General features: G+C 43.4%; 1 protein-coding gene across 2 annotated transcripts in view; it reads right to left on the bottom strand.

The window, feature by feature from the left end:
* ADAMTS12 (ADAM metallopeptidase with thrombospondin type 1 motif 12) overlaps nt 1-26,997 on the bottom strand; it is a 345,960-nt gene that overhangs the window by 177,752 nt on the left and 141,211 nt on the right. The window lies entirely within an intron of this gene.

The raw sequence follows: 26,997 nt of genomic DNA, 5'->3' as shown, positions 1-26,997 counted from the left end.
CCCATCTGCATAGCACTATCACTATACTTCCAGTCTCATAAGCCTGTAACATTGGCATTATCCTTGACCCCTCTCTTTCATTCAACTCACTAAATGCTTTCAGTTCAACCTTCACAACATCACCAGATCCACCCTTTCCTCTCCATCCACACTGCTACCATGTTAATCCAAGCACTTATCCTATCCTGGCTTGATTACGGTATCAGTCTCTGTGCTGACCTCCCTGCCTCTGGTCTCTCTCCAATCCAGTCCATACTTCACTCTACTGTCCAGATGAGCATTTTTCTACAAAAGCATTCAGTCCATGTATCCCCACTCCTAAAAAAAAACTCCAGTGGTTGCCCATCCACCTCTGCATCAAACAAAAACTCCTCACCATTGGCTTTAGAGCACTTCATCACCTTGCCCCCTCCAACCTCACCTCGGCACTCTCCTAGTAGAACTCATTCATTCATTCAATCGTATTTATTGAACACTTACTCTGTGCAGAGCACTGCACTAAGCATTTGGAAAGTACAATTTGGCAACAGATAGAGACAATACCTACCCAACAATGGGCTCACAGTCTAGAAGGGGGAGATAGATAACAAAACAAGTAGACAGGTGTCAATACCTTCAAAATTGATAAATAATAATAATAACGGTATTTGTTAAGTGCTTACTATGTGCAAGCACTGTTCTAAGCACTGGGATAGATACAAGGTGATCAGGTTGTCCCATGTGGGGCTCACAGTCTTAATCCCCATTTTACAGATGGGTAACTGAGGCCCAGAGAAGTTAAGTGACTTGCCCAAAGTCACAAAGCTGACAAGTAGTGGAGCTGGTATTAGAACCCATGATCTCTGACTCCCAAGCCTGTGCTTTTTCCACTGACTCACGCTGCTTCTCTAAATAGAATTATAGCTATATATACATCATTAATAAAATAGAGTAATAACTATGTACAAATATACACAAGTGCTGTGGGGAGGGGGAGGGGTAGGGCAGAGGGAGGGAGTAGGGTGATGGGGAGGGGAGGAGAAGCGGAAGAAAAGGGGGGCTCAGTCTAGAAAGGCCTCCTGGAGGAGGTGAGCTCTCAGTAGGGCTTTGAGGGGAGGAAGAGAGCTAGTTTGGCAGATGTGAGGAGGGAAGGTACTCATCCAAGTGCGTGGTACAGTGATCTGCTCACAGTAAGCACTCAATAAATATGATTGATAGATGGACAGAGATAAACAGAAAGAGACACAAAGAGAGACAGAGACAAAAAAGAAAGAGACATAGAGAAAGAGAGAGATGGAGGGACAGAGAGACAGTAGGAGAGACCAAGTAAGACAACAGGGCATTGAGAGACAGCAAAAGAAAGACAGTGAAAGAAACAGAGAGACAGACAGTGAGAGGGACAACCAGTGAGACAAGGCAGCCGACAAAAGAGTAGGGAGACAGATATTTGAGAACAACAACAAAAGAAGACATGGAGGAAAATGAGAGGGAAGACAGAGAGGATAACAGAGAAATTGAAAGAGGGCCGGGGGTGATAGAAAGGGGTGGGGTGACAGGAAGCAAGGGCAACACTCAAACAGATACAAATACAGAGGCATCTACATAGGAAGGGATAATTGTAATATGCACAGTCCCGGTTCAAGCAATCCTATTTATTGAGCACTTATTGTCTGCAGAGCACTGTACTAAGCAATTTAGAGAGTTCAATATGATGGAGTTGGTAGAAACGTTCCCTGCCCACAACATTATGGATATGTACATAAGTGCTGTGGGGTTCAGGGAGGAGTTAATAAAGGGAGGAAATCCAAGTGCAAGGGCAATGCAGAAGGGAGTGGGAGAAGAGGAAATAAAGGCTTAGCCATGGAAGGCCTCTTGGAAGAGATGTGCCTTCAATAAGACTTTGAAGGTGGAGAGGGTAACTGTTTGTTGGTTATGAAGAGGTAGGGCGTTCCAAGCCAGAGGCAGGATGTGGGTGAGAGGTTGGCAGAGAGATAGACGAGATGGAGGTACAGTGAGTAGGCTGGCATTGGAGGAGTGAAGTGAGAGGGCTGGATTGTAGTAGGAAACCAGGGAGAAGAGGTAGGAGAGGGCAAGGTGATTGAGTGCTTTAAAACTGATGGTATGGAGTTTCTCATTGATGTGGGGGTGGGTGAGCAAACACTATAGCTTCTTGAAAAGTAGTGAAACCAACTGAACAGTTTTGTAGTAAAATGATCCAGGCAGCAGAGTAAAGTGGGGAGAGACAGGAGGCAGGGAAGTCAGCAAGGACTCTGATACAGCACTGGTGACTCTGGTTTAATTGGGTTCACATTTATCAGCTCCAACCTGAGTAAACACGGCCCTGGATGTCACTTCTCTTGGGCCTCTTTACCCATCTAAACAAGCACACCCACGGGTTCTTAATATTTTGTTGAATTTTGAGGCACAACATAGGCAGCTTGGGTCTACAGGGCCTCTTGCAGGGAAATATTGGAAAAAGCACAGTTTCTGGAAAGTTTACATTTTAAAAACTGGTTTCAGAACATATTTACCCTGTTCAGTATAGGCTTCTTTTGATCTAAGGTGAGAAAATGCACTGTGAGCACCTACTTTCCCCACTCACCTGTTTCCCATTCATTATTGTACAGTTTCGTGTTTTCTCCTGCCTTAAGGACATCTCTACTTGTATGTCCTGCTGACATCGCAAATTAAATATGTCCAAAAAATAACTCATTTTCTCACCCAAACCCCATCCTCCTCCATTTTTCCTATCACTATAGGCAATACCATTATTCTCCCTATCTCGCAAGCCCATAACCTCGGTGTTGTCCTTGGCTTCTCTCTCTCTTAAAACCCACATATTCAATCTGTCACTAAATCCTGTTAGTTCTTCCTTCAAGACATCACTCCCATTCCTGTCCATCCAAACTGATACCACACTAGTCCTAGCACTTTTCTAACCCAGCTTGATTACTGTATCAACCTCCTTACTGATCTTCCTATCTTCCTCTCTCTCCCCGATCCAGTCCTAACTTCACTCTGCTGCCCAGATCATTTTTCTACAAAGCCATTCATTCTACAACTCCCTACTCCTCAAGAACCTCCAGTGGTTGCCTTTCCACTTCTAGATCAAACAGAAACTCCTTACCACCACGACCCATTAGACCTTACTTCACTGACTTCTTAATACAGCCCAGCCCTCATATTTAAATTTAAATATTTAAGCCCTCAAGGATTTTGGTCCTGACCATCATCTTGACTTCATAGCCACAGAGAAATCCCCAGCCCTCACACTGTGCTCTTCTGCCACTAATCTCCTCATGGTGCCTTGTTCTCGTCTGTCCCGCCGTTGACCCCTGGCCCACATATATAATAATGATGGCATTTATTAAGCACTTACTATATACAAAGCACTGCTCTAAGTGCTGGGGAGGTTACAATGTGATCAGGTTGTCCCACTTGGGGCTCACAGTCTTAATCCCCATTTTACAGATGAGGTAACTGAGGCACAGAGAAGTTAAGTGACTTGCCCAAAGTCACACAGCTCTTATTGGTGGATCCGGGATTTGAACTCATTACCTCTGACTCCAAAGCTCGGGCTCTTTCCACTGAGCCACGCTGTATATCTCTGGCCTGGAATGCTCTCCCTCCACACATCCACCAAACTAGCTCTCTTCCTCCCTTCAAAGCCCCACTGAGGGCTCACCTCCTCCAGGAGGCCTTCCCAGACTGAGGTCCCCCCCATCCTCTGCTCCTCCTCCCCTCCCCATCACCCCCACTCCCTCCCTCTGCCCTACCCCCTTTCCCTCCCCACAGCACTTGCATATATTTGTACATATTTATTACTCGATTTTATTAATGTGTATATCTCTATAATTCTATTTATTTTGATGGTATTGACACCTGTCTACTTGTATTGTTTTGCTGTCTGCTTAGCTGTCTGTCTCCCCCTTCTAGGCTGTGAGCCCATTGTTGGCTAGGGACTATCTTTATATTTTGCCAAATTGTACTTTCCAAGCATTTAGTACAGTTCTGCACAGAGTAAGCGCTCTATAAATACAATTGAATGAATTGAACACCTCTAGTGTCAGCTTTCTCACAGTGTCCTAATCACATCTATTTCACTGCTGACACCCTTCCCATGTCCTAGTCTTGCCTGGAATTTCTCCCCTCCTCCATATACCTGAGATCATCACTCTCCCCATGTTCAAAGCATTATTAAGGCCACATCTCCAAGAGGCCTTACCTGATTAAGCCCTCTTTCCTCCATCTCCCTCTGCGACATCTATGTACTTGGATCTGTACCCTTTGGGCACTTGGTATGCATCCCAACCTCATCCCCACCAAACTTATGTACATATCTAGAAATTATTTATAATAATGTCATTCTCCCCCTCTAGACTGTAAGCAGGTTGTGGATAGGGAACATGCCCTCCAACTCTATTGTATTTCACTCTCCAAAGCACCAAACACAGTGCTCTGTACAGAGTAAGTGCTCAATAAATACTACTGACCGATGGGTTGATAATGGTTTCCACAGGGCCAAACACATTCATTCCTGCCAGTTGTGTGCCTTCTTTGCCTTGGAGTGCAGTGGTGCAGAACAGTGAGAATGTGAATAAATCGATCACATCTATTGAGTGCACAGTGGGTGCAGAGCACTGTATGAGTGACAGTGAAATGTGAAACATTTTGGTTAGTGTCTGAGTTTCGGTTTCCATACTAGATTTAGACCCAGCCTCTGCTGGGTTTACTACTTCATGTGAGTGACATCATAATAAATTGATAGTGCAGTGCAGAAAAGTAAGATTTCCCCACGTATGAGCTGAAATTTTTACCACAATTGACACCTCAACACAAATCCTTTAAAAGACAACCATCCTGCAGATGATGGGGTTTCTCACAATCCTTAGAAATGCCAAATCCTATCTTATACAATGTAAATGAGATTTGTAGTTATAAAATTGCTATAATCAGAACACCATTAATACTGCAAGCTTCATAAAATTAGAAAGGGAGTCTGATAAAGGAAGTGTGAACAGAAAATGGCAAGTAGATCATCGGCATTAGTCTATGAAATGTATTGCTAGAATGGATGTGGAAAAAATATTTGGAATATGTGAAAAATGATTTTGATGCATTTTGCAAGAATTATAAATTCACTTACATTTCCTTTTTTTAGATCTAGAGAAGGCAATGACATTTTAAACAAGTGTATTTGAGGTGAGCACCTTCAGATGAATCCGTTTGTAAATATTAATCAATCATTTATTAAGCGCTTACTCAGTGCAGAGCACTGTACTAAGCTCTTGGGAGAGTACAAATTAACAGAGTTGGTAGTCACAGTCCCTGTTCACGATGAGGTCACAGTCTAGAGGACTAGACTGTAATTAAATACAGAGTTTTCTTACAAGGTATGAGTTATTTTGTTTTGTCAGAATATAAATCACTGTTTTCAGGAACTAATTAAAAACCTTGTAATTTACTATTAATACCCTTTGGATTTTTCAGTCGGACACAATGCTACTTGCTGATAATTAAAATCCCCAACAAATTTATTATTCCTTTCCTTCACCCACCATGGAATCTTTAAGTGTAATTACTGGGTAGCTCAGTCCACCATGGTGGGTAACATGTCAGTAAAGAGTAAACAAACAGCAATATAATTAGCCTTGATTGAAATTTAACCCCACTTCAGAGAAACTTCCCACTTAAAACTCCATCAAATCCCCTGGAAATTATACCTGTAGGTATTTAATTCCTCTGCTCTTCAAAAGCCCTTACTAGCAGCCATTCATGTGGAACTAGGGACAGTCATAGTACCCACCGATGTCACAACAACACAGTGAAGCAACTGGAAACCATCAAATCTAAATCTATACCCAATCAAATCATGATTGGGAGCATGGTTTTTCATAATGTGAAAGTCTCCAGGGAGTCTCCTCCCCATAAACTGATTAATGGGGGGCACTGGGAGTCGTGATCAGATTTTGTTCAAGGGAACAGTTGACTCACTGAGCAGGAGAAAACATAGCCAAGCAATTATAGTGCAATCCAAGTGACTTGGAGGCTACTTCCTTTGAGATTCTGTTACCATCTTCAGTAGGAAATGGCAGCACCAGCCATTTGGCTTCTACCCAAAATATAATGAGGCTCTGTCACTTAAACCCTCTAGGAAAGCAGTGATATCCTGGATGGGTCATTACTCTAGGCAGGAGAAAAATGCTCAGGATTCTGGTTTCTACACAGTAACTGGAATACAAGCATCACTTCCTAAAATTAGATGCTCCATAATGATAATAATAATAATAATAATAATAATGATAGTTGTTAAACATTTATTATGCGCCAGGCACTGTACTAAGCGCTGGGGTGGGTCCCTGACCCACGTGGGGCTCACAGTCTCAATACCCATTTTACAGATGAGGTAACAGGACCAGAGAAGTGAAGTGACTTGCCCAAGATCCCACAGCAAACAAGTGACAGATCTGGGATTAGAAACTATGACCTTCTGATTCCCAGGCCCATGCTGTATTACTCCGTGCTGCTTCTCCAACCAATCACCTCGTGGTATTTAATGAGCACCTGCTGCCCACATCCTGCCTCTGGCCTGGAACTCCTTCCCTCTACATATCTGACAATCACTCTCCCCACCTTCAAAGCCTTAATTAAAAGTATATCTACTCCGAGAGGCCTTCCCCAACTAAACCCTCATTTCCTCTTCTCCCACTCCCTTTGCCCTTGTGTTTGGATTTCCAACTTTTATTCACTGCCCCCCACATCAGCCTCACAGCACTGATTTTCATACATATAATTTATTTCTGTTAATGACCATCTCCCCTTCTAGATAGTAGGCTCACTGTGGACAGGGAACATGTCTAGCAGCTCTGCTGTATTGTACTCTCCCAAACACTTAGTACAGTGCTCTGCCCACAATGAACACTCAATAAATATGAGAGGTACTGTATACTGAGCAGTATATTATAGCTAATACATTCCTAAACAAACATAATACACTTTAATACATATATAGGTATTCCAATACATATGGTTAATACAGTTCATACACCTAAATGCCAGACATGATATAAAAGATAAATGCCATTCAATTTTTCAAATATAGAAATGATTCTTCTACTCAATTATTCTATTCTGATTTTAGAAGAGATGGGAAATATTTGATAACCCTTATCATTTCTTATTTTCCAGTGATGGGAACTGGGCAAAGTCTCATTAATTGTGGTAATTAGGCAAATGAGGCAAATCAGGCAAAAACTCCTCACCCTCAGCTTCAAGGCTCTCCATCACCTCGCCCCCTCCTACCTCACATCCCTTTCTCTCCTTCTCCAGCCCAGCCCGCACCATCCGTTCCTCTGCTGCTAATCTCCTCACTGTGCCTCGTTCTCGCCTGTCCCGCCGTCGACCCCTGGCCCACGTCCTCCCCCGGCCTGGAATGCCCTCCCTCCACACATCTGCCAAGCTAGCTCTCTTCCTCCCTTCAAAGTCCTACTGAGAGCTCACCTCCTCCAGGAGGCCTTCCCAGCCTGAGCCCCCTCCTTCCTCTCCCCCCTCCTCCTCCCCATCCCCCCCCTTACCTCCTTCCCCTCCCCACAACACCTGTATATATGTATATATGTTTGTATGTATTTATTACTCTATTTTATTTGTACATATTTATTCCATTTATTTCATTATGTTAATATGTTTTGTTCTCTATCTCCCCCTTCTAGACTGTGAGCCCACTGTTCGGTAGGGACCATCTCTATATGTTGCCAACTTGTACTTCCCAAGCACTTAGTACAGTGCTCTGCACACAGTAAGTGCTCAATAAATACGATTGAATGCATGAATGGTAACTGTTAATCATTATGTATGAAACCAAACATTGCTAAGCTCTAGGATCAATGCAGGATAATTCAATCAGACCCAGTCCTTCCAGCCCACACAGGACTCACAATTTAAGCGAACTTAGACCAATAGAAGAACAACATTTTGCTATATGAATATTATGGGAATTTAGCACTTTGCTCTGGCAATAGGGCAGGACTCAGGAAAGGAGGGAGGAGAAGTGATTCTGCGAAGAGCAACTAAATGACTAACAAGAATCCTCTGGAAACTAATCAAGCATAGGATAATTTTTGAAATGATCGGAGAAGAATTCTCTGCCAATATTTGCAAAAGAAATTGCAGTATGCCCTAGTGGAAAAAGCACAGGCCTGGGAGACAGAGGACCTGGTTTCCAAACCCGGCTCTGCTATTTTCCTGCCTTGTGACCTTGAGCAAGTCACAACTGCTCAGTGTCTCAGTTTCCTTTTCTGAGGAATAGGAACTCAATACCAGTTCTCTCTCCATCAGACTGTGGATCCCATGTGGGACATAAACAGTGATCAAATTATCTTTTATCTACCCCAGAACTTAGTACAGTGCTTGATGCATAGCAAGCACTTACCACAGTTACTATGATATTAGAAAGGAAAACATTTTCTTCCAAAAAGACTAGGATTTTCTTGTGTGACTTTGCTTGAAAGAGCTGTGGTTAAAAAAAATAATAATAATGGCATTTATTAAGTGCTTACTATGTGCAAAGCACTGTTCTAAGTGCCGGGGAGGTTATAAGATGATCAGGTTGCCCCACGGGGGGCTCACAGCCTTCATCCCCATTTTCCAGATGAGGTAACTGAGGCCCAGAGAAGTTAAGTGACTTGCCCAAAGTCACACAGCTGACAATTGGCACAGCCGGGATTTGGACCCATGACCTCTGACTCCAAAGCCTGTGCTCTTTCCATGGAGCCATGCTGTTTCTCTAATAATGATTAATGGTTCATAATGGTTCATAGTTATTGAATGGCATATAATCTTCCTTGATATGTCAGAGCACCTGACATGAATATATACTCATTTTTTCTGAAAGAAATGCTCAATGCTTTCAAGCACTATCACCTTGCCCCCCTCCTTCCTTACCTTGTTGATTTCTCTCTACAATCCAACCCCAACACTTTGCTCTTCTAATGCCAACCTACTCACTGTACCTCAATCTCATCTATCTCACCACCAATATTTCATCCGCATTTCCCCCCTCCCCTACCTGGAACTCCCTCCGCCTTTACATCTGACAGACGACCACTCTCCCCACATTCAAAGCCCTTTTAAAATATGAGAAGCAGCGTGGCTCAATGGAAAGAGCCCGAGCTTAGGAATCAGAGGTCGTGGGTTCTAATCCCAGCTCTGCCATTTGTCTGCTGTGTGACTTTGGGTAAGTAACTTCACTTCTCTATGCCTCAGTCCCCTCATCTGTAAAATGGGGATTAAGACTGTGAGCCCCCCATGGGACAACCTGATTACCTTGTATCCCCCCCGCCAGTGCTTAGAACAGACCTTGGCACATAGTGAGCACTTAAATATCATTATTATTATTAAAATCAAATCTAGGAAGCCTTCCTTAAGCTCCTATTTCCCCTCCATTCTGCATAGTCAATACTCTTGGATCTATACCCCACAAGTACTTGAGACTGAGGCATCATCTCTTTCCCTGAATACCTTGAAAAACAGAGTTTCAACTGTCTGAGGAGATTTTTTTATGGTGGAAGGATGGAATAGATGGCCTCTTAAGGCCCTGCCCAGTTGCAGACTGCTAGGATTCTATGACCTGTGGAAGGAGGAAGAAGGGGTAGATCATACTATCAGAGGTATTTTCATTAGCAATGGTATTTATCGAGCGCTATGTGCAGAACACCATGCAAAGCACTTGGGATAGTGCAATGCAGAGTCAGCAGACAGGTTCCCTGCCCACAGCCGAGCTTACATCTAGTGGGTGAGACAGACATTTATATAAATAATTTATAACATAATTTAAAGGTGTGTACATAAGCGTGGTGGAGTTGAGAGGGGGTGAATATCAAATGCCCAAAGATCACTGATGGAAGTCCACAAAGGATGCAGAAGGGAGAGGGAGCATGGGGGAAAAGGGGCTTAAATCGGGGAAGGCCTCTTGGAAGATATATGACCAAAATAGTGCTGCTTATAGTAGAAAAGGGGAAGATCTATCATCTTAAGTAAAAGTAGACAATGAAAGAAGCAGAAGCAGGGACTCTGCACACCACAGAGAGCATGCAGCATTCAAATATGAATACCAGTGCAGGTGACTGTTTCCAGGAGCCAAAAAGGACAGTTCAAGTTATTTCCCAGCAATTTGATGACGTCTTCCTGCTGAGATGCTCTAATTGAAGTTCTTTACAACTGACTCCTGGTTGAGCAGTTTTCCTATGGGCCGTGGAGACTCTTTCTGGAATCTCTGCAAACAGCCATGGCCAAGGATCAAAGCAACTTCCCTTCTTTTATTTAAGCTTGGTGGGGGAAAGTGATGTCCTGCCTTACATTACTGCAGAGTTGTTATTTTAAAAGAAGCAGTGTGCTTAGTAGGTAGAGCATCAGAAGGACCTGGATTCTAACAACAGCTCTGACACTTGTCCGCTGTGTGACCTTGGGCAAATCACTTCACTTCTCTGGGCCTCAGTTACCTCATCTATAAAACAGGGATTGATACTGTGAGCCCTATGTGGGACAGGGACTGTGTCCAACCCAATTTGCTTGTATCCACCCCCGTGCTTAGAACCGGGTCTGGCACATAGTATGTGCGTAAGAAGTATCATTATTATTATTACTATAATTATTATTAAAAGTAATCTGGGAATCATTAAAAACCTACCCCAGTCACCTTCTCAGTCAATCAATGGTATTTATTGAGTGCTTACTGAGTGCAGACGACTGTACTAATCACTTGGAAGCAGCGTGGCTCAGTGGCAAGAGCACGGGCTTTGGAGTCAGAGGTCATGGGTTCAAATCTCAGCTCTGTCAGCTGTGTGACTTTGGGCAAGTCACTTCACTTCTTTGTGCCTCAGTTCTCTCATCTGTAAAATGGGGATTAAGACTGTGAGCCCCACGTGGGACAACCTGATCACCTTGTATCCCCCAGCGCTTAGAACAGTGCTTTGCACATAGTAGGCGCTTAACAAATACCATCATTATTATTATTATTACAATAGAATTGGGAAGCAGCATGGCCAAGTGGATAAAACAAGGGCCTGAGAGTCAGAGGACCTGGCTCCTAATCCGAGCTCTACCACTTGTCTGCTGTGTGACCTTGGACAAAACACTTAACTTCTCTGTGCCTCAATGATCTCATCTGTAAAATTCATTCACTCATTCATTCAATCATATTTATTAAGCGCTTACTGTGTGCAGAGCACTGGACTAAGCGCTTGGGAAATACAAGTTGGCAACAGATAGAGAAGGTCCCTACCGAACAACGGGCTCACAGTCTAGAAGGGGGAGACAGACCACAAAACAAAACGTGTGGACAAGTGTCAAGTCGTCAGAACAAACAGAATAAAATGAGGATTAAGACTATGAGCCCCATGTAGGACATTAACTATGTTCAACCTGATTAGCTTAGCTCATACTTACCCCAGCACTTAGTTCAGGGCCTGGCAGATAGTAACCACTCAGCAAATATCATTAGCAAAAAACATAAAAACAAACTAACAGCAGCAGCAAAAAAAAACAAAACCCAAAAAACCGGAGTTAGTAGACATGGTATAGTCCAGGCAAGCATGCTCTAGAGTTTATAGTCCAGTCAAAATGAATATGGGCCACAAACATATCAGCATTCTGGGAAGAATGGATTGAGTCCATCAGGGACTGCTACTCTAGAGTGCTGCATATTTCACAAGCCAAGCAAATGCCACAGCATCTCTTTTCAACCCTTTCTTAGAGGTTCCTTTATGATTGAAAATGCAACAGAGGAGAAAAAAAATCACTCTTTCTAAATGGACCAAACTGCTATATGGTATATGCTGTCCATCAGAGTTTATTGTATGGATTAGTATCTAGTTAATCACTTCAGTGAATGCTATTTACTCACTCTGCTGAGAATAGCAAGCTCTTAAAAGACAAAATGAACCACCACCCACAAAACAACTTGGTTCCCACACCTTTCAGCCCTGACATTTGAAAACACTGATTTAAAGTATCAGCACCTTATCACGATGCTTACATAGCATCTTTAATATTCAGAGTGCATTGGTACCCAATGAAGTTTAGATGTGTAAAGCAAATTAATTCCTTCCCATATCTTTTTCTCATTCTACACGAGAAATCAAGTCAGAGATGCATTTTTCCAATTTTCTTAAATGTTAAGACATTTAACAGAATTCCTCTGTTGTTGTTTCCCAGAAATAGGGGCCAACCATTTCTTTGAAAGACCAGAGAAGGAATTTTCAAGTTTACAAAGTTTCAGTGGAATTTCAGAAGAAATGTTTCTCTCCAAATGACCTGCCCTTTCTTCCCTCTAAATCAGTGAGATCCTTCCAAGCCCATATTTTTTCAAGATTAGAACAATTTTACAACTATGTTTGTAGATTAAAGATGTGCCAAAGGGCATGTCTAATCAAAATCAGTGTGTGATGACTACTTGTAAATGGTTGACCTTTTAGTTAATCATTTCATTAGCAACGTTCATGACTGTATTTGGTGCTCTTTTGCTAAAATGATTAGGAAGAAGTGACAGGCTTTAATAAGTGATTGTTTGCACTCTGCCGAACACCAAGTATAGTGCTTTGCATAAAGGAGGCCCCCACTTTACCAATTTTCACCACCTTCCCCCCATCCCTTCAATTCTTCTGCTGGTATTAATGTGGGCAAAGAGTTTTCCTTCTATTGGATCTCATGATAAACTTGCCCCCAGCCCCTTATCCAAGACTGGCCCCCACATTTTTTCTTCTGTCCTGGCTCCAGCAAGCCGCAGGCAGGAATAGGGACAGGGTTGGACCCCTGTCTTCCCAACAGTTCCTCATCTTTCCTTGCCTATTTCCCTCCTCTTCCCCTTCCATCATCCTCTTCTTCCCTACTTCACCTTTGTGTGGCCCAGTAGAAATAACATGGGCTGGGGAGTAAGAGCACCTCAGTTCTTGATCTGGTTCTGTCATTGCCTGCTTAGGGACACTGGGCAAGTAACTTTATCTGAATCTCAGTTTCCCTATATGGAAAATGGGGACTCAATACCTGTTCTCCCTATGTGAAGCCCATATGCGACAGGGGCCATGTCTGACCTCATTATCTAAGACTGTAAGCTTGTTAATAATAATAATAATGGCATTTGTTAAGCTCTTACTATGTGCAAAGCACTGGGAGGGAAACAAGGTAATCAGGTTGTCCCACGTGGGGCTCACAGTCTTAATCCCCATTTTACAGTTGAGGTAACAGACACAGAGAAGCTAAGTGACTTGCCCAAAGTCACACAGCTGACAAATGGCGGAGCCAGGATTAGAACCCATGGCCTCGGACTCCCAAACCGGGGCTCTTGCCACTGAGCCACGCTGCTTCAGGAATGCGTCTGTTTATTGTTGTATTGTATTCTCCCCAACACTTAGTACAGTGTTCTGCATACAGTAAGTGCACAGTAAATATGACTGAACGGTTGTATCGACTCCAGAACTTGGTACATACCTGCTTAAAAAATACCACAGTTATTATATCTTCCCCCTTCCATTTCTAATCATACTGGCAGCTGCAAATGTAGCTCTGAAGCAGTCATGTGGTAGAGTAATGCCATCATGGTCATCAGGCATGATGTCACATGGCAGAGGACATACATGGTATGACTATTTGTGGACCAACTACTAAACAGTTTCAATGGTTTTGGCTCTAAGGTTTCTAACCCTTAATCTTGACATTAAATCAATGGCATCCACCCCTTCTGCTCATTACCACTTTGAGTAATGGACAAACCAAGAGAAGCAGCCTGGCCAAGTGGGTAGAGCATGGGCCTGGGTAGTAATTCCGGCTCCACCACTTGCCTTCTGTGTGACTTTAGGCAAATCACTTAACTTCCCTGTGCCTCAGTTACCTCATCTGTAAAATGGAGATTAAGACTGAGAGCCCCATGTGGGATAGGGACTGTACCAAATACTACTAATAATAATGATGGTATTTGTTAAGTGCTTACTATGTGCGAAGCACTGTTCTAAGCACTGGGGGGGTATTAGGTGATCAGGTTGTCCCACGTGGGGCTCACAGTCTTAATCCCCATTTTACAGATGGGGTAACAGGCACAGAGAAGTTAAGTGACTTGCCCAAAGTCACACAGCTGATCAGTGACAGAGCCAGGATTAGAACCCGCAACTTCTGACTCCCAAGCCTGGGTTCTTTCCATTGAGCCACTCTGCTTGACTAGTGCCTAAAACATAGTAAATGCTTGACAAATATAATTTTTAAAAAACCTATCAGTGAAAAATTTGCATCTGTTAGGAAGCTATTCATTAACTCATCATCACCAATAGCATTTGTTGAACTCCTACTATGCGCTTGGAAGATTTCCATAGAATTTGGATGATAATGATGATGGTATTTGTTAAGGGCTTACTATGTGTCAAGCACTGTTCTAAGATCTGGGGCAGATACAGGCTAATCATGTTGGACACACTCCCTGTCCCACCTGGGCCTCACAGTCTTAATCCCCATTTTACAGATGAGGTAACTGAGGTACAGAAAAGTAAAGTGACTTGCCCAAGGTCACACAGCAGACAAGTGGAAGAGTCCAGATTAGAACCTAGGTCTTTCTGACTCCCTTGCCTGTGGCCATGCTGCTTCTACCTACGAAGACACTAACCCGTCCTCAAGATTTCCTTGAAGCAGTACTCAATCAATCATGTTTATTAAGGGCTTATGTTTACAGAGCAGTTTACCAAGCATTTGGAAGAGTACAATATAAGAGGTTTTTTTTTTATTTTGTTTTTTATGGTATTTGTTAAGTGCTTACTATGTCCCTGGCACTATACTAAGCACTGGGGTAGATACAAGCTAATCAGGTTGGACACAGTCCCTGTCCCACATGGGGCTCACAGGCTTAATCAGCATGGCTCAGTGGAAAGAGCCCGGGCTTTGGAGTCAGAGGTCATGGGTTCAAATCCTGGCTCTGCCACTTGTCAGCTGCATGACGTTGGGCAAGTCACTTCACTTCTCTGTGCCTCAGTTGCCTCATCTGTAAAATGGGGATTAAGACTGTGAGCCCCCATGGGATGACCTGATCGCCTTGTAACCTCCCCAGCGCTTAGAACAGTGCTTTGCACATAGTAAGCGCTTAATAAATGCCATTATTATTATTATTATTATTAATAATCTCCATTTTACAGGTAAGGTAACTGAGGCACAGAGAAGTGAAGTGACTTTCCCGAGGTCACACAGCAGACAAGTGGTGGAGCCGGAATCAGAACCCAAGTCCTTTGACTCCCAGGCTTGTATGGGGAGAAATGTTACGATGCTATCTTTATGGCCCACCAACATCGTACTAAGCAATCCTTTCAATTGATGAAATAGAATCAAAGAAGGACCCCTGGGGACTGATCCTCCCTTTGTTCCTTCAGACCTTAGCAGAAAAATTTTTCACATAGTCCAACATATGTACAAAAGCGCTATGGAGGCATATGAGGGGTACAAGGTGGGAAGAGCAGGGATTGCTGGGGAGATGTGATCTCAGACTCTGAAGATATGTAGGTCAGTAGGCTATGAAGGGAGAGAGAGTTCCAGGAAAGGAAGGTTCCAGGAGTTCAAGGAAAGACAGGGTATGCAGAAGAGTAGAAAACAGAAAAGTTTCTGTTCAGAGGAATATCAGTCTACAGAGGACTGGGTGTTATAAAGTGGTTTTCCTGCTTATGTAACTAAAACTTAAAAAAAAAATTCCATTCTGCTACGAAATCCTGGCAACGAAGGCCATGAAATGTATTTTCTCTCCTCTAGGAGAAATTTCCACTCCCAGAGCCAACTGCTCTGATCATATTCCCACAGAGGGATCCCGTATTGGGTCATGTATCCACACCTGCAAACATTCAGCATTTTTTCTCCATCATGGAGACAGATAATCAGAATCAATTCTCTGATCTGCATTTAGCAACACCAGGGACTTGATGGCTTAAAGAAAGGGGTAAGAGATGGCATTTCTCATCCCTAAGGCTGATTTCATTCCAGAATTCTTTTATTTGCCATCTTATGGTATTTGTTAAACACATACTATATTTCAAGCACTATTCTAAGTTCCAGGAAAGATACAAGTTTATCAGGTAGTACACAGTTTCTGTCTTACATGTGGCTCCCATTCTAATGGAGGGTGGAGGAAGTACTTGGCACAAAGTACGTGCTTCAGAAATACCATAATAATTACTTATTATTATTATATCCCCACTTTACAGATTAGGTAGCTGAGCCACCGAGAGATTAAGTGACTTGTCCAAGGTCACACAGCAATCAATGGGCAGAGCTGGGTTCAGAACCCAGGTCCTCTGACTTCCCGAAACATGCTCTTTCCACTAGGCAATGCTGTTCCTCAAAGACTACTCTTGTTCCCTCTGAAAGGGGATAATTTATTTACTGAAAACTATGGAGTCAAAGGAAGTTTATCATTATCATTATTTATGGCATTTTTTAAGTGCTTACTCTGTCAAGCACTACGCTAAGGGAAGCAGCACGGCTTAGTGGAAACAATGTGGGCCTGGTAGAGGACCTCGGTTCTAACCCCTGCTCTGCCACTTCAGCTGTGTGACCTTAGCCAAACCACTCAACTTCTCTGTGCCTCAGTCTTCTCATCCGTAAAATGGGGATTAAATCCTCCTCCCTCACCTTTAGACTGAGAGCCCCATGTGGGACAGGGACCGTGTCCAACCTGATTATCTTGTATCTACCCCATCGCTTGGCAGAGAAGCAGTGTGGCTCAGTGGAAAGAGCAAGGGCTTTGGAGTCAGAGGTCACGGGTTCAAATCCCCAATCTGACACTTGACAGCTGTGTGACTTTGGGCAAGTCACTTCACTTCTCTGGGCCTCAGTTACCTCATCTGGAAAATGGAAATGAAATGGAAATGGAAAATGAAAATAGAAAGACTGTGAGCCCCCTGTGGGACAACCTGATCACCTTGTAACCTCCCCAGCGCTTAGGACAGTGCTTTTCACATAGTAAGTGCTTAATAAATGCCATTATTATTATATAGTAGGCACTTAATAAATACCATTTTTAAAACTCTGTTAGAATCTATACAAGAAAAATCAAATCTATCCCAGCAAAGTGGGGGTAGAATATGCATAAAACAAAAAGATTGAATTATAAGCAACATTGAATCAGATAATAATGAGCAAATAATAAGAGAAAACAAAAAATGAACCTGTTCAAGTTAAGAGCATTAAAAAGTTGCTCAAGCAGTACTGGGAAGGAGTGGCCTTTGGGCTTGTCAAAGTTCCAGGAAACAGTCTTTGTTGAGAGTGTCAGGAGAGACACTGATTCTGGCAACAGCATGGCCTAGTGGCTAGAGCACGGGCCTGGGAATCAGAAGGACCTGGGTTCTAATCCTGGCTCTGCCACTTGCCTGTGTGTGATCTTGGGCAAGTCACTTCACTTCTCTGGGCCCCAGTTAAACTCTTCTGTAAAAGGGGGATTAAGACTGTGAGCCCCATGTGGGACATGGACTGTGTCTAACCTGATTATCTTTTATAATCAGTGCTTAGTTCAGTGCCTGGCATATTGGAAGTGCTTAACAAATACCATTTAAAATTAAAAAGAAAAGAAAAGATCCTAGAGCCCACAGATTTGTTGGGATTCTGACCACGTGCATCTTAGTTTCTGCCCACCTTGCCCCTGCAGCTCAGGGGTCCCTCATCACCTGATGTCAGGTGAAAGAAGGGAGGCTCCCCCAACCAACCCAACTTCATCACATCCCTTTTCTCAAAGGACAATCATTTCCATAACATGGTGAAGATACCTTGTTGTTTAGTGCTCTACTCATATCCACCTACTTCAACCATGTGCCCAAGCACTTAGTACACATTTAGCATAGAGTAAGAACTTCAAAAATACCTCAATTTATTATTAAATAATAACATAATGGCATTTGTGAAGCACTTACTATGTACCAAGCACTGTTCTAAGTGCTGGGGTAGTTACAAGGTAATCAGGTTGTCCCTTATGGGGCTCACAGTCAATCCCCATCTTACAGATGAGGTAACTGAGGCACAGAGAAGTTAAGTGACTTGCCCAAAGTCACACAGCTGACAAGTGGTGGAAGCAGGATAAGAACCCATAACCTCTGACTCCCAAACCCATACTCTTTCCACTAAGCCACACTGCTTCTCTAACATCCAATGCCGTGTGCATCCTCACAGCTGTCGCTCCTGACCCTACATCATGTTCTATCCAGACAGGAGAATATTATCTAAAAGACATTCCCTAATCGCTGCCATCTCATTCCATGCAGAAGGTGTAGTGAAAACATATCTTCTGGCAGAACCAACTGTACACCCAAAGACTAGACTGTTACCTCCTTGTGAGCAGGGCAAGTGTCTACTGGACTCTCCCAAGCATTTAGCACAGTGCTGTGCACACAGTAAGCACTCAGTGTATCTCACTGATTGAATGTCAGGAACACCAAAGTTTACATTCAAGGTGACCTCCTACTGATTGCTAAAGCCTCTACTCCACTTTCAGAGTAAACTTTCAGAGTTTCAGCTATTCATTTTCATTAGCCTAGCCCCCTGGGTTTCGTGAATATGTGCTTTCCCAGACTTTCTTCTTTGGCTCCCGCTCTACTATTAAATATTTCTCTTGGTTTACTTTCTAGAAAAATTCTTCTGTGTTAGTTTATAGCACAGTATTTTAGGCTCTGACAATTCACCATAAACATAGGTACTAGTCTTCAAATACTATACTATTCAAAGAACAAATTTCAAATGCCATACTGCCTGCTCAAAGTGATAATGTGTCTTTCCATCAGTCAATGGCATTTATTGAGCACCTACTGTGTGCAGAGTACTGTACTAAACATTTGGGCCATCACAGTAGGGTAAGTACGCATGATCCCTGCCCTCGAGGAGGTTATAATCACTACATGAGGACTTCTAGCTTCACTTAAATGGCATATGATGAAATGAAAACTCTATGGATACACATACCTTATGACAGAAGATGGTACATTCTGAAGGGGGGGTGTCCATGGGGTTGTTATGGGTAGGAAATGATGATGGCATTTGAAGATGAAATTTAACTAACAATAACTTCAATATTTTAATTTTAGTAAATACTTACAGCCTCTTGGTAGTGCATTTGTTTTCCAGAGCATTCCCACACTATCTCACTTTATCCTCACAACTTTGCTGTAAATCAGGGAAGAGGTAGATGAGGAATTGGAAGCCTAGAAAGACCCCAAAGATCTGGGAATTGGAACCCAAGGCCCCTGATTCCCACACCTTTCCATAAGCCCACACTGTCCCAAATGTTATTACAATCAAGGCTGCCACTGTTAAAAATATTATTTGTTTGGGGTGATTGTAGCAGCCAAACCAAATTATACTGAAGCAGTATGGCCTATTGAATAGAGCCGTGAGCCTGGGACTCAGAGGACCTGTGTTTGAATCCCAGTCTGCAAGTTTTTTTTTACTGGTGACCATGGGCAAATCATTCAACAGCTCTGCTTCAATTTCTTATACTGTAAAATTAGATTTCAACACGATATCCCTCCTACTTAAACTTTGAGCTTCATGTGGGGCAAAAACTATGTCCAACTTGATTAACTTGAATCTATCTTAATGCTTAGAACAATGCTTGATACATAGTAAGTGCTTAAACACCTTGAATAAATAATAAAGAAAAATAGAACTATAAATAATTTGTGGTCATCTCCCTCATTTGATTACAATCTCCTTGAGGGCAGGGATAATAATAATAATAATAATAATAATAACTGTGGTGCTTGCTAAGTACTTACTATGTGCCCAGTACTAGCAGTGTGGCTCATTGGAAAGAGCACGGGCTTGGGAGCCAAAGGTCATGGGTTCTAATCCCAGCTCCGCCACTTGTCAGCTGTGTGACTTTGGGCAAGTCACTTCATTTTTCTGGACCTCAGTTACCCCATCTGTAAAATAGGGATTAAGACTGTGAGCCCCATGTGGGACAACCTGATCACCTTGTATCCCCCCCAGCGCTTAGAAAAGAGCTTCACACATGGTAAGCGCTTAACAAATGCCATCATTATTATTATTACTATACTAAATTCTAGGGTAAATACAAGATAATCAGGTCAGACGCAGTACTGGATTTCATGATCTTTCAGTCTAAATTGGAGGGAGAAAGGTATTGAATTCCCATTTAAAAGTGAGGAAACTGAGGAACACAGAAGTTCAGTGATTTATCCAAGGTAACTCGATTCATAGGTGGTGGAGCCAAGAATAGAACTCAAGTTATCTGGCTCCTATGCCCGTGCCTTTTTTACTAGGCCACACTACTCCTTTTTTTTTTTTGGTTACAATATATGTTAAGTGTTCACTGTGTGCCAGCCACTCTGCCAAGTGCTGGAGTAGATACAAGGTTGGACAAAGTCCATATACCATATGGGGCACTGCCTCCCTATTGCTCCCCAAATCCTCACCCTAATCCCCATTTTAAAGATGAGGTACCCAAGGCACAGAGATGTGGAATAACTTTCCTGAGGTCATACCGCAGACAAGTGATAGAGTCAGGATTAGAACCCAAGTCCTTCTGACTTCCAATTCCATGATCTATCTACTAGGCAACACTGCTTCTCTTCCATCTCTTACTTCTATCATATTCTCTCAAACACTTGGTGCAGAGAAGCAGTGTGGCTCAGTGGAAAAAGCATGGGCTTGAGAGGCAGGGGTCATGGATTCAAATCCCAGCACTGCCAACTGTCAGCTGTGTGACTTTTAGCAAGTCACTTAACTTCTCTGTGCCTCAGTTCCCTCATCTGTAAAATGGGGATTAAGACTGTGAGCCCCACGTGGGACAAGCTAATCACCTTGTATCCTCCCCAGCACTTAGAACAGTGCTTTGCACATAGTAAGCACTTAACAAACGCCATCATTATTATTACATGCTCAGCATACACTAGACACTGAATAACTGCAACTAACTGATTCATTGCTTTATTTGAGGCTTTCTTGTCCCTGCCCAACTGCCAAAGTCCTTACAAGGAATAGCACTCAGGGTTCTTGCTGGGGGTGAGGGAGTGTCTGAATTTGAAAAGAAAGAGTCAACAGCAGGGAAAGAACAAAATTGGTACATTCATTCATTCATTCAATCATATTTATTGATCGCTTACTGTGTGCAGAGCACTGTACTAAGTGCTTGGGAAGTACAAGCTGGCAACATACATATCTTGGGGAGCTTTGAGGAGCTTAGGTCAGGGAGAGGATTTGGGGAGGAATCAGAGAGGAGACAGAGACACTCCAGAGGTGAGCTCCCAGAGGAGCTCCCAGAGCAGACCAGTCACAACTCCTGCTCAATTATCAGGGACTACTTAGCCTACTTGGGAGGTCCTTGGAAATTCTGCCAGCAGCTGTGGGAAAGTAAAATAACTGTCTGTACAGAGAGTGACCAATTGCCCGTTTCTGCCCCTCCCCACCTACCACAGTGGGGTGGGAAGGAGTAGGAGGCAAAAAAGGAGGTGGAGGTAGAAAAGGAGTAGTGAAGAGGGGGAAATCAGATGGGGGATTGAGAAGGGAGGGGAAGGGAAGGAAAGGGCAGGGAAGGACAGTAATGACATTTATTGATCACAACATAGTATACTAAGCACTTATCAAAATACAAAACAAGAAAAAAAAGACCCAAACCATTCCCTGCTCATGAAGTGATTTTAAATTTGTTGGGAGAGGTAGACACACAGCATATTTACAATCATGGGAGCTGCAGAAAGAACAAGGACAAGATATGCGGTAGAAAGTAGTGTGGCCTAGTGGAAAGATCACAGGCTTGGAAGTCAGAGGACCTGGGTTCTCATCCCAGTTCTGCCATTTGCTTGCTGTGTGACCTTGGGCAAGTCACGTAACTTTTCTGTGCCTCAGTTTCCTCAGCTGCAAAATAGGGATTCAACCCTACTCTCTCCTACTTACACTGTGAGCACCATTTGGGACAGGAATGGTGTCCAATCTGATTGACTTTATCCACCCCAATGCTTAAAAAGATGTTTAACACATAGCAAGTGCTTCAATACCATAAAAAGACAGGATTAATTATCAGAATAAATGAACTGCACAATTGAGTATGCATAAGTCATAAGTCATGCTAGAGGTGGTTCATTAGATTTGGGATTAATTGAGGATTAACTGGAGAAGGATTCCTGGGGAATTTTAAGAGGGCTTTGAAGATAGGGAGGGCTAAGGTCAGCCAGATTCTGAAGAGGAGGGAGTTTCATACTGGGGAAAAAGCAGGAACAAGGGGTCGAAGGTGGGAAAGTAACAAGGCGTATAGTTAGAAGGTGAGTTTGGGAGGAATGAAGAGTTATAGCTGGGGAGAAACAGGTAAAGGGAGCAAATATGTAACAGAAAACTGATGGAACCTTGAAATCACTGGTCAAGAGCTTCTTGATGTGGGGGACATGGGGTACCACTGAGGAGTGGAAAGATATGTGCTGGATTAGGTTTCAGGAGGACAACCTGGGCAAGGCTGTCCATCACCTCACCCCCTCCTACCTCACCTCCCTTCTCTCCTTCTACAGCCCAGCCCACATTCTCCTCTCCTCTGCCGCTAACCTCCTCACTGTACCTCGTTCTCACCTGTCCCGCCATTGACCCCCAGCCCACATCCTCCCCTGGCCTGGAATGCCCTCCCTCTGCACATCCGCCAAGCTAGCTCTCTTCCTCCTTTCAAAGCCCTACCGAGAGCTCACCTCCTCCAAAAGGCCTTCCCAGACTGAGCCCCCTTTTTCCTTTCCTCCTCCCCCCGGCCCTACATCCTTCTCCTCCCCACAGCACCTGTGTGTGTATATATATATATATATATATATATATACACATATATATATATATATATATATATACACATATATATGTTTGTACAGATTTATTACTCTATTTTACTTGTCCATATTTACTATTCTATTTATTTTGTTAATGATGTGAATTTAGCTTTAATTATATTTGTTCTGATGACTTGACACCTCTCCACATGTTTTGTTTTGTTGTCTGTCTCCCCCTTCTAGACTGTGAGCCCGCTGTTGGGTAAAGACTGTCTCTATGTGTTGCCAACTTGTACTTCCCAAGCTCTTGGTACAGTGCTCTGCACACATTAAGTGCTAAATAAGTACAATTGAATGAATGAATAAATGAATGGATGGATTGGAAGAGGGAGAGGCTGGAGACAGGGAAACCAATGAGGAGGTTAACATCAGCCAAGCTGTGGTAGCACCAATCCTTGGTTTAGGGTGGCGGCTGTTTGGGTGGAAAGGAAGGGGAGGAACTAGATGAATCCAGGAAATGTTTGGAGAAAGAATTGGTGGGATTTAGCAGGTCACAGTAAGACTAGTCTGTGCTGCTTCCCAATGGCGCCTCAAAGATTTTTTTTTTCAACTTAAGGAAAGGAAAATTGGTAGCCAATTATTTTTATCCATTTTTTGTTTACTCTTGCTGTTAACAACTCTATTCATATTTTCCCTCTGGTTTCCAATATATATACACATATATATATATACACTCTCTTTGTCTACTTAAGTTCCTCCAATTAACTGTGAGGTCCATGTCTTCTGCTTGTATTGCTTGTTCCATCATCATCAGTGGTATTTATTGAGGGCAAATTTTGTACAGGGCACTGTACTAAGTGCTCAGGAAAGTATCAATCATAGTTACTGAGCACTTACTGTGGGCAGAGCACTGTGCTATGCACTTGGAAAATTATGGCACAACAGAATTGGTAGACATGTTCCTTGCCTATAACAAGCTCAAAGTCTTGGCGGGAGACAGACGTTAATATAAAAAAGAAAATTGAGGATATGTACGTAAGTGCTGTGGGGCTGAAGGAGGAGTGAATAAAGGATGCAAATCCACGTGCAGAGGTGATGCAGAAGGGAGTGGAAAAAGAGGAAAATGAGGGTTTAGTCAGGGAAGGCCTCTTGGAGGAGATGTGCCTTCATTCATTCATTCAATTGTATTTATTGAGCGCTTACTGTGTGCAGAGCACTGTACTAAGCGCTGGGGAAGTACAAGTTGGTAACGTATAGAGATGGCCAATACCTAACAACGGGCTCACAGTCTAGAAACAGGGGAAGAGTCATTGTATTTTGGGTATGAAGAGGGAAGACATTCCAGGCCAGAGGCAGGATGTGAGACAGAGGTCATCAGCAAGCGGTCATCAGCAGAGGCATGACTGAGCCACAACAGAGGTGGTAGGCACTTTCCCTGCCCACAGTGAGCTTATAGTCTCAAGACCTGTAAATGCTACAAATGGCTAACAGTGCTCATCACTTGATTGGTGATCAGGTTCCTATCCTTTAGGGGCCTGGAAAAGTGGGAATTCACCTTCTTAAGTGCCTGACTTACTACTAAGCAGTAACCCAGACAAAAGGGAAAATCTGAGTCAAATAAATCACTCTGGGGCAACAATTCTCTTCAACCTGCAGGCCCCCCTCCCATAGAAATGAGGAACCCAAGTCCCTCTCTGCCCTCCAATAACTGCAACTGATAAACGTCTTTGTGTTTGGCCTTTTTGCAGGTGATTCATTAACTCCACCGCCAAGATGAGCCCAGGCTGACATGATTCTAAGCCAGAACCCTGAAACAAACCCTCTGCCTTACTGTGCCCTTAGAGATTAACCTTTGAGATAGCTCCAGCGGAAATGACTGACCCTGCAGAAGCCACACTTCTTGGCTCTCTTCCTACCCAGATGTTGTTTGTTCCCTTTCTCTGGCTCCAGCTGTAATCCACTTAGTTCCCTGGAGCTAGGGAGGCCACAGGGAGAATGGGAGAATTGGGATGGGGGGAGGGAGAGAAAAGGGGGGAGGGAGAGAAAAGGGGGGAGGGAGAGAAAAGGGGGGAGGGAGAGAAAAGGGGCAGAAAAAGTAAGAAAGAGTGAAAGAAAAAATGAGTGGGAGATAATGTTAGTGAGAGTGCAAGAGTGAGAGCACAAGAACGAGTGAAAGTGAAACAGCAAGTGAGTGAGCAAAAGAGCAAGAGAAAACAAGAGTGAGGAAGTGAGAGAGAGGAAAAGAGTGAGCAAGTGAGAATGAGAGAGAGAATGAAAGAGAATGAGATCAAGAATGAGAGCGTTAGAGAGCAAGAACATGTGTGTGATGCTTACATCTCCTGCTCCCCTCTCCATCCCCCATTACACTAGACAGTCTAGAGAAGCCAAAGAAGGTCAGCATGCCTCACTGAGGGGGATTCTAGAAGCATAAGTATTATTCCTTTTGTCTTATTTCATTCTTTCTTAATGGAGAGTTTACGATGTTGATCCTTCACAATCATCATTATCATCATTATTATCCTAATCTTCGCAGTTGCTTCAAGCCAGCCCCACCTGCCCTCAGCAGGATTGCAAGTTCAGAGACACTGCCATCTCAATTATCCAGGGGCTGTTCAGTTCAGTCCGTGGTATTTATTGAACCTTTACTCTGTGCAGAGTACCTGTACCAAATGCTTAAGAGAGGACAGTACAATAGAGTCAGTAGACAAGATCCTAGTTGGCCAATTGATTATGTCCCCATCTCCTCTCTCTTCCTTCTGCTACTCGCTTCTGGCCACTTCATTCCTCTTTATACCCCCATCTTATTCCATGAGAACATGAGCTTTGAGGGTAGGGATCACGTCTTTTACTTATTTTACCAGTTTCCGCAGTGTCCGTAACAGCTCTCTGCCTAAACGTGGCACTCAATCCACCATGCTGGGGATTCTGAGGCTGAGATCTCAAATAATTCATTCTGCTTACAGTCCCGGTAGGTGGTTTGGTGCGGGGAAAATGTTGAATCACCTGGTTAAATGATGTTTGGGGATTATTGCCAGATGTCAGCTATCCAATGTCCTCACTACTCCCTCTCTACGGTTCACAGGTTGAGTCATGGTTGGACAAACTGCGGAGGTTGAGACCATTCGCATGTGCATACGGAAGATAAGCTTTTACTCCTGAAACTGACCCAAAGCACAGCTGCCTCAGGATTTCAGTTTTCCAACCCTGAAATTCAGAGGGATGACTGCCACCAGTGAGGCACTGGTATGGGGAGCTGTCGTTCAGGCCCTTGAAGAAACACAGCCCCTTTGGCTGAGAGATGAATACCAAAGAACAACATCCTCTTCTCACCCAGACTCTAGCCAGGATGTTTTTTTTACAGTGTTTGTTGTTAAGCACCTACTACGTGCCAGCTATACTAAGAACTGGGGTAGATACAAGCTAATTAGGTTGAACACAGTCCATGTCCCACATGGGACTCACAGTCTTAATCCCCATTTTACAGATGAGGTAACTGCGGCACAGAGAAGTGAAGTGACTTGCTCCAGATCACACAGATCGCACAGTGGAGTAATTTCTCCAGACCAATTTGGGGGAAAAACAATAACCACATTACCACCCGCCAGGCTGGATGAACCTTCCAAAAGAGAATGGCCATATCCTGCAAATTTAGGAATTCACAGAAATAGAAACAGAGGCACAGAAGAGGGGGAGGGAATAATAACAACAATAGTAATAACTGTTGTGGTATTTATTATGCACATACGATGTGGCAGGTCCTAAGCTTTGGGGTGGATACAAGCAAACTGAGTTGGGCACAGTCCCTGTTGCATGTAGGGCTCGCAGTCTTAATTCCCATTTTACCAATGAGGTAACAGCCACAGAGAAATAAAGTGACTTGTCCAAAGCCACATAGCAGATAAGTGGCGGAGCTAGAACACATCTGAGCCCGTTGTTGGGTAGGAATTCTCTCTGTTGCTGAATTGTACTTTCCAAGCATTTTCAAGCATTTAGTACTGTGCTCCACACACAGAAGTGCTCAATAAATACGGCTGAATGAATGAACTCCTTACCCCCAGGCCCGTCCTCTATCCACTAGACCCTGCTGCTTCTCTAAGGGAAGAATACTTTGGAGGAGCATAGGCCTAGAGTCAGAGTCCTGGATTCTAAATACTGGCTCTGCCACTCATCTGCTCTCTGACCTTGGGCAAGTCATTTAACTTTTCTGTGCCTCAGTTTCCTCATCAGGAAAATGGGGATTAAAACTGTTAGCACCATG

Source organism: Tachyglossus aculeatus, chromosome 3, assembly GCF_015852505.1.
Source record: "Tachyglossus aculeatus isolate mTacAcu1 chromosome 3, mTacAcu1.pri, whole genome shotgun sequence".
Lineage (NCBI taxonomy): Eukaryota > Metazoa > Chordata > Mammalia > Monotremata > Tachyglossidae > Tachyglossus > Tachyglossus aculeatus.
The sequence above is the reverse complement of the archived record's forward strand: the minus strand, read 5'-3'. Positions and strand labels throughout refer to the sequence as shown.